This window comes from Aristolochia californica, unplaced genomic scaffold (assembly GCF_029961685.1).
Source record: "Aristolochia californica isolate CCGP_79_NKW_82.1479 unplaced genomic scaffold, dmAriCali1.0.hap1 SCAF_3, whole genome shotgun sequence".
Lineage (NCBI taxonomy): Eukaryota > Viridiplantae > Streptophyta > Magnoliopsida > Piperales > Aristolochiaceae > Aristolochia > Aristolochia californica.
The window spans coordinates 26529759-26545480 of NW_027181992.1; positions in this window are offsets into that span (position 1 = coordinate 26529759).

Consider the following 15722-nt stretch of genomic DNA (forward strand, 5'->3'; position numbering starts at 1 on the left):
TCAACATTGCTGCATAATCTGGGCATAGCTCTCTCATTTGAGTTTTGAGCAATACGGGCTGAATCCGGGTCAAAATCAGGCTTGAAGTCGCGGCACGTGCACTGTGACCCAGACCTGATGCACGAAAAGAAAAACCTTAAACCGAGAGAAAGAAGGGGAATAAAAGCGGAAAATGAGTTCGGTGACCCTGACCTCATTTTCTCTTCTCCAGCTTTTCCTCTCTTTTCTCTAGTTTTTTTTCTTTAGATCTCTTCATGGCCCTACATGGCTAAACTTTCAGACTTGGTCAAAGGAAACTGAAGCCTCGGTATCAATACAACTGTGAGAACTAATTTATTTTCATCGTTCTTCTAAAATTTTTGTTCATGATTGTCTCGTTTAATCCCTAGGAGGCCTGCTAGTTTATTACTCAATGCAATCTACTGCTAGGTTAGATGTCAAATCCGTAATTGTTTGATCTCTCTAACTTGTGAAGCAATCGAGATTTGATGATTTGTTGCATAAAAAATTATTAGATCTTGAGATGAATGCTGGACTAAATTAAATGCAGATGCTTGTGCTTGTTTTATTTAGCTTCATCAATATCTCTAAATCTTAAGGCTAATGTTAGATTAAACCTTTAGCGCTTGTCTTGGGTTGTTTAGTAGTTAGGGTTAATTGGATGGCTCATTTTCTAATGAATAGTTCCAAAGGTGAATATTCAAGTGTGAATTGATATATGCCATCAATGATCAGTTGTGAAATCCCGATGGTGGATGTTGACTTAGACCAAGGTTTGTTCTTTTGATTGATTTTGATTCTTTTAATTTGAATTGTTTCTAAGTTTTTTTTTTAAAAGTGTTTTCGTTATACTCAAACCCCCCCCCCCCCCCCCCCCCCCTTCCTTGTTCATGGAGCATATAAGTAGACTAATCAGTCTTCGTGGGATCGATCCTTACTCGCACTACTACATATATTTTTAGGAGTACAGGTTTTATTTTTGGTTGCCTGCGACATCACACCAAATTTTGGCGCCGTTGCCCAGGAGTGATTCTAGTTGATTTTTTTTTTGTGTGTTTCTTATGATCCTTATTTCGTTCTTGAAAAAAAATTCCCGATTTTTTTTTCATGTTTTATTAGAGTTCCCTTGATTGTTTATGACTGTATCTCGATCTTCTAATCAAGGTGATTTACAGTGCGGTCCAGAAATAGAGAGAACTTTGCGCAGGTTAAGGAGAGAAGCTCAGAGGAATTCGGAAGAGAACGATCTAGCTCTTGATTTCCCATTTGATAGAGAACCTGATTTAGAGGAGGAGGAAGTCATGGCTGGAAATCGAACTTTGAAAGAGCTTGCAGCCCCTGATTTGAATCAACAATCCTTATGCATAGCGTTCCCCACTTTAGATGCTATACCACATTTGAATTAAAATCTGGACTAATACATCTTTTGCCCACTTTTCATGGTCTTGCAGGTGAATATCCTCACAAGCATCTAAAGATGTTTCATGTGGTATGCATGAGTATGAAACACACGGGGGGTGACTGAAGAACAAGTTAAATTACGAGCCTTTATGTTTTCTTTGAAGGATTCGGCTAAGGATTGGCTCTATTATCTACCCTCCGGGAGTATTACCACATGGGGCGAGATGAACAGATGCTTTTTGGAGAAATATTTCTCAGCTTCAAGGGCGGCCAACATTTGGAAAAAATTTGTGGTGTAAGGCAGCATAATGGAGAGTCCCTAGACGAATATTGGGAATGTTTCAAGAAATTATGTACAAGTTGCCCCCATCATAAGATTAGCGAGCAACTTCTTATCTAGTATTTCTATGAGGGCCTTCTACCCACTAATAGGAGCATGATTGATGCTGCTAGTGGAGGAGCTTTGGTGGATAAAACTCCTGAGCCTGCGAGAAACTTGATTGCAAATATGGCAGCCAATTCTCAACAATTTGGCACTGGGCTTGACCTTCCATCTAAGAATGTTAATGAGGTAAATATTTCCTCCCTTGAACAAAAAATTGCGAGTCTAACTTCTCTTATTCGTCAAATGGTTGTAGGTAATACGCAAACAACGAAGGCTTGTGGGATTTGTTCAGTAGTAGGGCATCCAACTGATATGTGTTCAACTCTTCAAGAGGAGCCCACTGAGCAAGTGAATGCGGCAGGTGGTTTTCTTGGACAACCACAAAGGAAGTATGATCCCTATTCGAACACTTATAACATGGGATGGAGGGATTATCCCAACCTTAGCTATGGGAATCCACAAGTTAATCAGCATGCGACTCAAAATCACCCAAGTTACCAGCAATATAGGTAGCCATATTCCCCTAGACAAAAACCGGGCCAAATTTCCAATTCAGGTATGTCTTTAGAAGATATTGTTAAATATCTTGCCACTAATAATTTTCTATTTCAACAGGAGACAAGGGCCAGTATTCAAATTTTGGACAATTAGATGGGTTAGATGGCAACCGCAATTAGTCGGCTAGAGGCACAAATTTTTGGTAAATTACCCTCTCAAACGATAGTAAATCCAAGAGAAAATGCAAATGCAATCTTTTTGAGAAGTGGTAAAGAGGTTGAGATTCCAATAAAGGCAACCCCACATCATCGGACCAAGAAAAGGAGAAAAATGTCGTCGCAGACCGGAACGTTCCCAATGATGATGACATACCTAAGCGTAAGTTTCCACCACTTTCTGATTATAAGCCAGTTCCTCCTTTTCCTCAGGCTTTGGCAGATTCTAGAAAATATAAGAAAAATAAAGATTTATATGAGACTTTCCGTAGATGTGAGGTAAATATTCCATTTTTAGATGTTATTAAACAAGTTCCTCGTTATGCTAAATTCCTGAAAGAACTGTGTGCAATTAAGAGAAAACAGAAACTTAAAGGATATGAGAAGGTGAGAGTAGAGGAGAATGTTTTTGCAATTATTCAAAGAAAACTCCCTACGAAGTGCAAAGATCTAGGTATGTTAACTATCCCTTGTATGTTAAGTTCCCTTGCCATGGATTGAGTCACCCGACGATCTCCTCTTGATTCCATTTGTAATCCTCTCTCAGGTGAAGTCTGGAATTTTTCGAATCACCAATGATGGAAATAGATCAAGCTTTTAAAAGGAAGCTTGCACCTTGGACCTCGTTGGAGAGAGAATCCGATCTCTGGTTTACACTACTGATCAATTGCTTAATTCTCATTCCACCCTTCATTCCCCTTATAAGAGAGGAGTAGGGTTCGAGTACACAGCAAAGGCTAATAACAAGGCCCATGAAAAGAAGGAAAATTTCACCTAAACCATCCAAGTGCTTAAGCCCAAAAATTACATGATTTACCCATGGTGTCTATTAGTCACTCGACCTGCTATGGGGTTCAAAACATCACCCCACCCCCTCCTGGAGAAAGTGCTTGTCCTCAAGCTAAAAGTTGTGATAGACAGCACGGAAGGTTGTAACGATTCCCATGAGGCTTCAGCAGTGTCAGTCTCCATCCACTGGATGAAAATCTCCCACACACCAGGTATACGATGAGCCTGCAACACAAAAGTTGGAGATGGCAGCATATGACTGAAAGAGCTCGATTTCTCTGATTTTTTTTTTTGGAGGGATGCATGCCAAACGTCTCTATGTCGCCTCAAGCAACATGGATGTCCTTCCTCAAGCATGGACCATGCTCTGCCAGCAAGGCAGCAACAACCTCAATTGGGAAGATTGCTTCCCCCGTAGAACTATCCAGGCCACATGTGTTCTGTAATTCAGATGAGCAATGAGGTAACTGAACTACACGAGGAAGCCCACTGCATACTTGTTCGTCAACACCATCAGCAGCCGAAAACCCAGCTTTCCAGGAATCCAACCAGCTGTGCTTTCTCAACATTCCAGACAGCACAAGCTGCTGCTCACTGACCGGAAGAGAACCTTCTTCAGTGATAGATGCTTTATCTGCCAACAACGTCTCAAAATCAATGGGATGAAGAGAATCTTTAGCAAGGACAACCCCTTTGCCACTGAGGATTTGGTCAAAGTCAGAATTGCCCAGGTGGTGCTCAACTGCATTATATTTTTCAGGTATATCAGCAGCAATGTGAAATATCAGCACCCTCTTGGGCTCAAGAGCTCTACTAATGGGACATGCAGCCATCACAAAAATTATTTGTGTTGCTGTCCCTATCCGGCTAGAATGAGCTACCTCCTGCAGAGGAGTATCTGTTGTGCTCACCACAACAGATAATTGGGCAGAAGACGTTACTTCTACGAGTACTCCCAGAATTATCAGCATTGGTCGCAGCAGTGGTACTTTTGGCAGCTCTGGTTTCTGCCATGTCAACATAGCGCCGTACACTACCGCTATGTATTGGATGGAGTTGGAACAAAAGGTAGAACTTCTATTCTTCCAATAAACACTGCTTTGCTGCTGGCCTAAAGAGGGACGGATCGGTGTTCTGGTGGTCAACTTGTTTGCATAGATTTGAACAGCAATAATCTCTGTAGCATGTCCTTGATTCTCATGAGCTATAGAACCAACCTGTGATACATTGACATGTTCTACATTTTGTAGGTACTGTTCACCTTCATCACTTTGAACAGATGTTATATTTTTCTGTGGAGTCGAATGCTGCATTGTCTCCACAGTAGCAATTTGGAAAATTGGAAGTGGCTCTCCTGCCCACCCCAAGAATACTACAGTAGTAGAAATTTGAAACTGGTGAACCCATTGCTGCAATGTCACAGCAGCAACAACTAAAGTCTAGACTGATAATCCAACCAATCTATGAACTTGAGCCCCTGCCCACTGCCCTTTCTCGCTCATACTCTGGATGACACATGGAGCTTCTTCTGATATCTTTTCAACCAATCCAATATAAGTAGCAACAAATGGTGACTGCCCAGCCTCCAACATCTCAAGGCAAAACCCAATCACCTCTCCTGGCTGCTTCCCTTGACACCATCCGTGAACAAAAACTGTATTGCTGAAAGCATTGGAAGATACAACAAATTTCTTCATTTTCCTGAAAACCCCTTTTTCATCTTCAAATTTTAGTGGTGTGCAGCAACCGTCCACCACAACCATATAGATTACAATTTCAGGGATTGTGGTGATGCATTAACCCAAATAGATTCATAGTTCCTTGAATCAAACCATCATGGCATCGACCCTCTAGCACTGCCACGACATTGGGAATGAGCCCATTTCTTTCATTGTCCTGAAATTCTCATCAGCATCTTGAGGTGATGGGTTGGGTGAAGCAACTAGATGTAGTTCAGAGTCTTTGGTGGACTTTTGTGGGAGGAACTTTGCTGTCGTCTGTGTATTGTGTTTAGCATGACCAATTAAGTAAATTCACCTCATAATCTATCCAACCAACATCCATATCATCCAAAAGAATTAACACAACTTGTTGAAATGGATTGTTACTCCTAGAAAAATGACCCAACACAGCCACCCTGTTGCTATAGTCATTCACCAGAATAGAATATGTCCTCTGCCCCTGTGAAAATAAATTGTTGATGGAAAACATAGCTAAGGCCGTCTGTTGCCCAAATTGGAAGATGGCCATGATTCCAGAAAAATTAATTAACCGCTTTGGCTTTGCCGACCAACCCACTACATCATGTTGAGTCATTAATTCGAACAACTACCCAGCATTAGGATCCCCATTGAATGTTATAGACTCGATAGCCGAACGAGTCATCCAAAGGCGTCATAGTTGAAGTGTTTATGGAAGTGTTTTGTATTGGAATTAATTCAGCATTCTCAGCAACTATTTCACCAGCTCAGCAGATTCAGCATGCTGAGCGTGTAAGCCATGATGGCTATTTTTGTAATCCTAATTGATGCAGCAACTTAGCTCAATTTGTATGTTTCAGCTTTAGGCATGTAAGCCATATAAAGGCAGCTTATGTAAGCCATATAATGGCAATGTATGTAATTATTTTGGCTCCTCTTCGAACAACTTAAGAAGGGGAAAATGGAAATGAAATGCTATCAAACATTTTAACCCAAAAACAGAACACGAACAGGAGGTTCCCCTCTAGACGAAACAGGTTGCTGTCTCCCTTCACGAGCAGTAGGTTACGGTCTCCCTCAGAGCCGGGTTACCCTTACTTCCTTCCATCCCTTCCAAGTTCTTCCCTTTTCTCCTTTCCATCACATATTTCACCCAGATTTTGCCATCATAGGCAGACTTGGACGATTACAACACACTGGTGTTGAACCTGTGCTAGACGTAGAGTCTCCTTTCTGTCGGATTACAAGGTCCATGGTCCGAGACCATAGCACATTGGTATCAGAGCGGGGAACGATGGGAGAGATGTCAAGCCAGGAAGAGAGGTTTGAAAGGTTCAGAGAAGAACTACATGAGATAGAGGGTCGACTGGCAAGCATGCTGGACAACACAGTATCTCATTTAGTAGCTCAGGTGAATCAACAACTGTCTCAGTAGGTTTAAGAACTCTGAACACTTATTCGAAGGACACCCACCCAAAATGGGGGACGCACAGAAAACTTTAGTCCCAATGGAGGACGTCCAGAGCCTACCACCATTCCAAGGTACACCAAAATGGAATTTCCAATCTTTAGCGGGTTAGAGGACCCTTTAATTTGGATCTACAGATGCGAGAAATTTTTTCTCCATCAACGTATTGCTACAGTGGACAGAGTGGGGTTGGCCGTCTTCCACATGTTCGAAGAAGCGCAACTGTGGGGCCACCAACTAGAAAGAGAGCACCCGGGCATCGGTTGGTACGAATTTACAGAACAATGTACTATCCGGTTTGGGCCTTCTACCCACGCCAATCCATTGAGTAATCTCATCCTCTTAAAACAGACCGGCAGTGTCGCTGAGTACTAGAAATTTTTTCAGGAGAAGTTAGCCCAAGCTAGCCAAGTGGTCCAAGTAGATCAGCAAGTTAGCTTTTTCGCAGCGGGATTAAATGAGGTACCGCCGGACCAGAAATTGAAGCCCGGAAAGAACAAGGTTTATGCTTCAATTGTGATGAATAGTATACTCGTGGACACCGCTGCAAGAAACATTTTTGGGTGGAACTGGAAGAAGAAGAAGAAGAGGAAGCACCGCCGGTGGAAGAGGTTGCTACTGACGAACCAAAGGTCTCCATCCATGCCATTACCGGCCTTTAGACTACCACCATAATGCAGCTCTGTGTGCTGGCTAACGCCTAGCCACTGGTGGCTCTAGTGGACTCCGATAGCACCCACAATTTCATCAGCCTTACCCCCGCCAAGTATTTACAACTTTCGGTGCAATCCCAGCCAACCGCTTCAGTTTCTGTTGCCAATGGGGACAAGGTACCGAGCTATGGGGTCAACAAGTCTGTCCGGTTCGCCATTGTTGGACATCACTTTTCAGTAGATTTTTATATCATACCACTCGTTGGTTTTAATCTCGTGCTCGGCGTGAGGTGGCTCCAAACATTAGTGCAAATTTTTTGGGATTTCTCTGGCCTTACCATGAGCTTTGAATGACAGCACCTCAGAGTCACACTACAAGGCCCTCCTACCAAAGGTGCAGCACAACTGCATACCATCCAGCAGCAGCAGCCCACTGTCCACACGTTGGACTCACTGATGGAAGCATTTGCTAATCTATTTCACCCACCCAACAGCCTACCTCCCATGCACCACTGTGATCACAAAATCTGTTTGAAGGCTGGCTCCGAAGTGGTGGTGGTGCGGCCCTATCACTACCCCCACCTCCAAAAAGATGAGATTGAAAAGCAATGTGCTGTCATGCTTGACCAGCGCCTTAAGGCCGAGCACCTCTCCATTCTCGTTCCCTGTCTTGTTGGTGAAGAAAAAGGACCACACATGGAGATTTTGTGTTGATTACCAGGAATTAAATGCCAAGACCATTAAGGACAAGTTTCCCATTCTGGTGGTCGATGAACTCCTAGATGAACTCCACGGGGCAAAAATTTTCACCAAGCTCGACTTGCTGTTCGGCTATCATAAGGTCCGCATGCATCATCCGAACATCGAGAAAACAACTTTCCGCACTCACCATGGCCATTTCAAGTTTATTTTCATGCCCTTTGGCCTCTCCAATGCGCTATCCACCTTCCAGACATTGATGAATGAAGTATTTCGCCCCTTTCTCAAAAAATTTGTCCTTGTTTTCTTTGACGATATCCTGATTTTTAGCAAGAGTTGAGTGCAATACCTCCAAGACCGGAGTAGGGTCTTCTACCTTATCCGGACACCACTTATACTTGAAGCGCTCCAAGTGCTCTTTTCGTTAGCCACAGGTGGCCTATTTGGGGCATGTGATTACAGCCTCCGGTGTCACTATGGATCCCACCAAAATTGAGGCGATCATGCAGTGGCCACCACCCCGCAATGTTGCTGCCTGACGAGGTTTTTTGGGCTTAGCGGGGTATTACAGAAAGTTCATCCAGAATTACGATCACCTCGCAGCATCCTTGTCCAACCTGCTGCACCGCAACTCCTTCCAGTGGACGGAGGCCACAGAGAACTCCTTCAATTTGCTCAAACAGGCTCTCGCTTCAGCACCAGTGCTACAACTACCAAATTTTGAAGACGACTTTGTGCTGGAATGTGATGCCTCTGGAAGTGGAATTGGGCCAGTCCTTCATCAATCCCAGCACCCCATTGCATATTTCAGCAGGCAACTCGCCCTCTACCATCATCAATTTCCAGCGAGCGAGAATTAATTGGATTAGCAAAGGCCGTGCAACACTGGAGGCCTTATTTGTGGGGCCGTTTCTTTCGCATCCACACTAATCACTCCAGCCTCAAGTTCTTGCTGGACCAACGCATCTCCATGCCACCTCAACAGCACTGGATTAGCAAGCTCATGGGCTTCGATTTTTCAGTGGAACACAAACTAGGGCCCTTGAACCGAGCAGCGGATGCTCTCTCCCGTCGGTCAGACGCCGCACTGCAACTTGCCGCCATCAGTCACCCCACACCACTGCTGCTAGAGGCCATACGTCATGAGCACCAGTCCACAATTGCATTATAGAAGCTGTCCCAAAAAATTACAGCAGGTCAGATGAGGCCACACTGGTTTATCCTGGACCGCATCATCCTATACAAGCGGTGCATTTACCTCCTGCCTTCATCTCCATTGGTGCTGCAAATTTTATCAGCCTACCATGACAACACACATGAAGGGCTCCAGAAAATGGGACAACGGATATGCGACGATTTCTATTGGACTGGGTTGAGGTCTCATGTTGCTGAATATGTTGCTGCCTACCTGATCTGCCAGTGCAACAAGGCCGACCATTTGTCTCCGGCTGGGGTGCTCCAGCCCCTCGACCTTCCTACTCAGGTATGGTCCGACCTCTCCATGGATTTTATTGAAGGATTACTGAGAGCAGCGGGTAAATCCATCCTTTTAGTTGTGGTTGATCGGCTGTCCAAATATGCCCATTTCATGCCCATGGCCCATCCGTATACAGCAGTCACAGTCGCCCAAATTTTTGTTGACAACATTGTCCGTTTGCTTGGTATTCCTGAGTCAATAGTGAGTGATCTTTACCAGTGAATTATGGAAAGAACTCTTCAGGCTCTGCGGCACTAAACTCAAATATTCGTCGGCATACCACCCGCAAAGAGATGGTCAGACTGAAGTCGTGAACCACACCATGCCCTTGTTCGGCTTCGGCAAGCTCAAGCCCGTATGAAGCTTTAGTATGATCAGCACCACCGGGATGTGCAGTATCACCCTGAAAATTTTATTTGGCTCCGCCTCAAGCCATATCGCCAGCACTCCATTGCTGGGACACGCCGCAAGCTATTCTCCAAGTACTTTGGGCCATACAAAATTCTGCAGCGAGTGGGACAAGTTGCATATCAGCTTCAGGTGCCACCGGAGTCTCAAATCCTTGATGTTTTCCATGTTGCACTTCTCAAGCCTCTCGAGGGACCAGAACCTCAGTCCATCCCTGCTCTACCACCGGTTGAAGACGGTAAGGTCTCTCTCACTTCGGTCAAAATTCTGCAGTCTAGATACCTCTAGGACAGCACCCAGATTTTGGTTCAATGGTCACATACTGATCCCACCGAGGCCAAGTGGGAAGACTTATAGGTGTTTCAGCATGTGTACCCTTCATTTGAGCTTGAGGACAAACTCTCTTTCAAAGGGGGGAGGGATGTTATAGAGTCGATAGCCGAACGAGTCATCCAAATGCGTCATAGTTGAAGTGTTTATGGAAGTGTTTTGTATTGGAATTAATTCAGCATTCTCAGCAACTATTTCAGCAGCTCAGCAGATTCAGCATGCTGAGCGTGTAAGCCATGATGACTATTTTTGTAATCCTGATTGATGCAGCAACTTAGCTCAATTTGTATGTTTCAGCTTTAAGCATGTAAGCCATATAAAGGCAGCTTATGTAAGCCATATAATGGCAATGTATGTGATTATTTGGCTACTCTTCGAACAGCTTAAGAAGGGGCAAATGGAAATGAAAAACTATCAAACATTTTAACCCAGCAATAGAATACAAACAGGGGGGTTCCCCTCTTGATGAACCAGGTTGCTGTCTCCCTTCACAAGCAGTAGGTTACGGTCTCCCTCAGAGCCGGGTTACCCTTCCTTCCTTCCATCTCTTCCAAGCTCTTCCCTTTTCTCCTTTCCGTCACCCATTTCACCCAGATTTCCCCATCATAGGCAGACCTGGACGATTACAACACACTGGTGCTGAACCTATGCTGGACGTAGAGTCTCCTTTCCATTGGATTACAAGGTCCATGGTTCGAGACCATAACATTGAAGCATGGAGAAATAGGTTCATAGAGAGAGAGGGATGCACGCTCCACTGTAAGAAAGGATGGAACGACCATTGCATACCTAATGTTTTTCCTAGCAACCACGAATGGAAATCTGTTTGCAACACCACTAGCAAGGGCCTCATCTTGTTGAACCCTTTGGAATTCGAAATCCGTTGTGAGAAATCTCTCTTCTTTCACCAGGGCCACAATATCTACTTCGAAATCGAAATCTCTGGGTTTTTGGGCTTGTCGGTTCGTAGAAGCCGTCAATGGTGCTTGGCTGGATTGTTCATACCTCTTGCCAACTTCGAGCCCGTTGAGCCTAAGTTGTTGCCGACGACGAACATAATGAAGGAGTGGCCAAAATGTGGAACCTGGTTTCTTAATGATGAACAGGTGGTTTGTTGCTGCTAGAATAGAGTAGGTCTTCGGATTTGAGGTCACCCCGCCGTATTATTTCGAAAGTTTGAAAAGCTTTTCCAAGACAGTGAGCACTCAGATTTCAGGCGTCTTCTGTTTGGGAGGACGGATGGCATCCAGTGAGAAAGGGTTTGACGGCAAACCCCCTTCCATTTTTTCCGATGAAGGTTGTGGGGAGGATCCTTCCGATTTTGAACATGTTGAGGCCCCAATTTTGAATGTCGCCGCCACCGAAGAGATAGAGGGCTCTCTGATTTCTTGCATCACGGATTTCTCCAATTTCGTTTTTGTGGCACTACCCGGAATAGTAGAAGTCCGAGCAATATATGCTTCAAATCGAAGACTGATTTGAAGAATAATCTTTTTAATCTTCTTAAGATCAGTGTGGAGTGCAGCGTAGTGAGTCTGTGTTTCAATCCGAAATTCCTCCAACAGATTGCGACAATCATATAGAGAAGAAGAATCACTGACGGTGGTCCTATCTGATCCATGGCAAGGGAACTTAACAACATGGCATCAGAGCGGGCTCCCACATCGCGAGTTTGACTCCCCAAGGGGAGTTCCCCAGTGTGGGTGATCACGGACCCCGAACACGGTGGCTGTAAGGGATTATGGGATCTTGACCCGGCTCCCATCGGTAAGTGTTAAGCCGCCATGGACGTCGGCTTGCGAAGGTGGGGTGTACTGTTATGGTCCTGGGGTTAAGTACCTATGCCTTCCGATCCTAACAGACCGGTCTTTCGGATAGTATTGGTTAGATACTTAACATTGTACGTTTGGTAACAACAAATTTGAGAAGGCCATGATTGATTTAGGATCTTCGATTAATGTCATGCCATATTCTATATATGCTTTTTTGAAATTCGGACCTTTGAATAAAATTGGTGTTGTGATTCAATTGGCTAGTAGATCTAATGCCTATCCTAAGGGTGTAGTTGAGGATGTTCGTGTGCAAGTTAATGATTTGATTTTCCCTACTGATTTCTTTGTGCTTGATATGGAAAATGATGATCAAATTGCTCCTATTTTGTTAGGAAGACCATTCTTAAAGGCATCCAAGACTAAGATAGATGTTCATAGTGGCACACTTACCATGGAATTTGATGGTGAAATTTTTACGTTTAACATTTATGATGCCTTGAAATATCCTTGTGATGATAATCTTGTTTATTCTATTGATGTGATTGATTCTTTCGCACAAGAAGTTTTTGAACTTGATAGAAAAGATGAATTGGAAGTTGCCATTAGTAAGCATCTTGAGAAAGAGAATGAGGAGTTAGCCTTGAGTTCTGATTTGCAGGAAATTGTTGCCACATTGAATGATATTCCATAGTTACAACAGTCAGATAACGTTCTTTATATTGCCTTCCCAGTTTCTAATGAGAGGCCTTTACCCTCTATTTTGCAGGCTCCCACTCCAGATTTGAAGCCTATCCACAGTCACCTCAAGTACGTGTTCCTTGAAGATGGAGGAATGATCATCTTTAGTAAACTTAGTGCACCGCAAGAAGAAAAGCATGTGCAGGATGAACCTCATTTGCAGGAAACATTCTCTGATGAGAAATTGCTCTCCGCAAGTGTGACATTACCTTGGTATGTGAATATTGTAAATTATTTGGTTACTAATATGTTACCTCTTGGTTTGTCTAGGGCTCAAAGAGATAACTTCAAGAGTGATGCCAAATACTATGTGTGGGATGACCCATAATTATGGAAGCATTGACTCAAGCCAATGACAATAAACAATGGTGTTGTTTGGGAGGCAACCCAAGGGGAGTTCGTTCCTTTTTCTCTTTATTTTTGCATTTATATTTTGGTTATTTGTTCCTTCTCTTTACATTTTGCCTTACATTGGAGACAATGTAACTTCTAAGTGTGGGGGAGGAGATTTAGGTTGTGTTTCAATTCTGTTTTAAAAAAAATTCTTTGTTTTTTTTGTGGTTTTTAATGTTTTTTTGGTTGTGTATGTCATGATCAAGATTAAGTTAGGCTCTTGAAAGATTCATAACATGATTGAATAATTAATCTTCCAACTGAGAATGAATTAGTCTAGTTATTTTCTTTCAGGATGGTAGTGACTAAATTTGGTAGACAAAAGCCAGTGAGATTTTGAGCATTTAGATTGACACATCCATATATCAGTCTCACAATTTTTTTTCATGATAGATAATCTTCCATGGATTTGTTTCACTAGAACTTGCCATGATTCTCTTTGAGGTCACATTGACACATGCATGCATAAACATGATTAAGGCCCTCTTTGTTATAAGCTACATAAGCCAAACAGCCTACCTTGTAATTAAATTTTTTTTCCTTTTGTTGAACCCTTTGAAATTTTTTGGTTTTTTTTTTTGGGTGAACCCACGTTACAAGCTTTAAACATGAAAAAAAAAAACCTTAACCCAAGCCGTAGAGCTAGGGGAGCATCATTGTTCATCATTATGGTTCATATGGGTGTGCAAGAAATAAGTGTGGGGGTGTCTGGATTTGTGTTATGGCTATGATTGGTGAAATGGAACATGTTTTCATACCAAATTAATGAGTTCCATTGTTAGTAAAAAAAAAGGTGAAGAGAAAAAGAGAAGAAGAAAAGAAGTGATGGAGGGAATGGCTTTTAAAGTTACAAACTGTTCGTATTCATAATTCTTCCTAAAATTCCAAGAAAGGGGTCTATTTATACGAGATAGATACAAATTGAAGAAGATGCTGAGTGGAGTGATTGGTTTTACATGTCTAATATATTCGAGCTTGAGTTGATTCAATTTTGCTCCACTAGTTTCAATGGCTTTTGAGCTACATTCCCAAATATTTCCCACCTTGATCCTAAACCCCGTTACAACTCTTGAAAGTCCTTATGATTTGTTTTATGCATGTGATCTGAGTGGTGGAGAATGAGAAGATATGCAAACCTATGGTAGATCATTGTCATTGGAATGAATTTGAGAGAAACACATACCATTCAAGCACATGAGAGTCGAGTGTTTATTTCTGTGAGGGTCTACTTATTTAGTTTACTCCATCTTTGAGTGAAAATGCTTACTAATTAATTGTAAGTTGTTTAAGAATGTTTGTTCATGATATGTTATGAATTTTTAAGAGCTTGGTTATTTTTTGTTGATGGCGTTACAACCTTGGTATTTTTGGGAAAGTGAATTTGAGTTTTGCCCGAGGACGAGCAAAAGCTAAGTGTGGGGGAATTTGATGAGAATGAAAAATTTCATATTATTATCCCTTAATTCTTAGGATTTTATAATTATTTGGTTTTTTATTTAGGATGCAAATGAAAGCGTTAAGTGCAAAACGAAGTTAATTGGGCGATTCTGGACAGTTTCGACATTGCTGTGTAATATGGGCATAACTCTCTCATCCGAGCTCTGATGGAGATGATTATAGATGGTATGGAATTCCAAGAAACCATTCTAAAACTTTAATTTTTTTTTTTTTTTTAGCAATACGGGCTACATCCGGGTCGAAACCTGGCTTTAAGTTGCGAGACATGCACTATGATCTAGACCGGATGCACGAAAAGAAAAACCCTAAACCGAGAGAAAGAAGGGGAATAAAAGGAGAAAAGGAGTTCGGCACCCCTGACCTCATTTTCTCTTCTCCAATTTTTCCTCTCTCTTTTCTCTAGTTTTTTTATTTAGATTTCTTCATGGCCCTGCGTGGCTAAACTTTCACAGTTGGTCAAAGGAAACTGAAGCCTCGGTATCTATACAACTGTGAGATCTGATTTATTTTCATCATTCAATTTATGTTTTGAGTATCTGATGTTCTTCTGAAATTTTCGTTCATGATTGTATCGTTTAATCCCTAGGAGGTCTACTAGTTTATTACTCGTTGCAATCTACTGCTAGGTTAGATGTCAAATCCATAATTGTTTGATCTCTCTAACCTGTGAAGTAATCAAGATTTGATGATTTGTTGCATAAAAAATTATTAGATCTTGAGAAGAATGTTGGACTAAATTAAATGCAGTCGCTTATGCTTGTGTTGTTTAGCTTGATCGGTCTCTCTAAATCTTAAGGTTGCTGCTAAATTAAACCTTTAGCGCTTGTCTTGGGTTGTTTAGTAGTTAGTGTTAATTGGCTGGCTTGTTTTCTAATTAACTACGAAAGGAGAGATAGGAAGATAGTTCCAATGGTGAATATTACCCAAAACCCTAAATCCCGATGGTGGATATTGACTTAGACCAAGGTTTGTTCTTTTGATTGATTTCAACTCTTTTAATTTGAATTGTTTCTAAGTTATTTTTTTAAAAGTGTTTTCGTTATACTCAACCCCCCCCCCCCCCCCCCCCCCCCTCCTTGTTCACAAAGCATAAAAGTAGATTAATCACTCTTCGTGGGATCGATCCTTAATTGCACTACTACATATATTTTTAGGAGTATAGGTTTTATTTTTGGTTGCCTATGACAGAACATCAACACTTTAGGAAAAAATAATGAATAGATTGGACAAACGGATGTCCCAACTGGTTGTGCCATAACCTAGTTTCAGTGTCGCAGGTGGATGCAATATTTATTTGTGGCACATCTAGGTACTAGAGCCCCCCTTGTTCACGTCTTC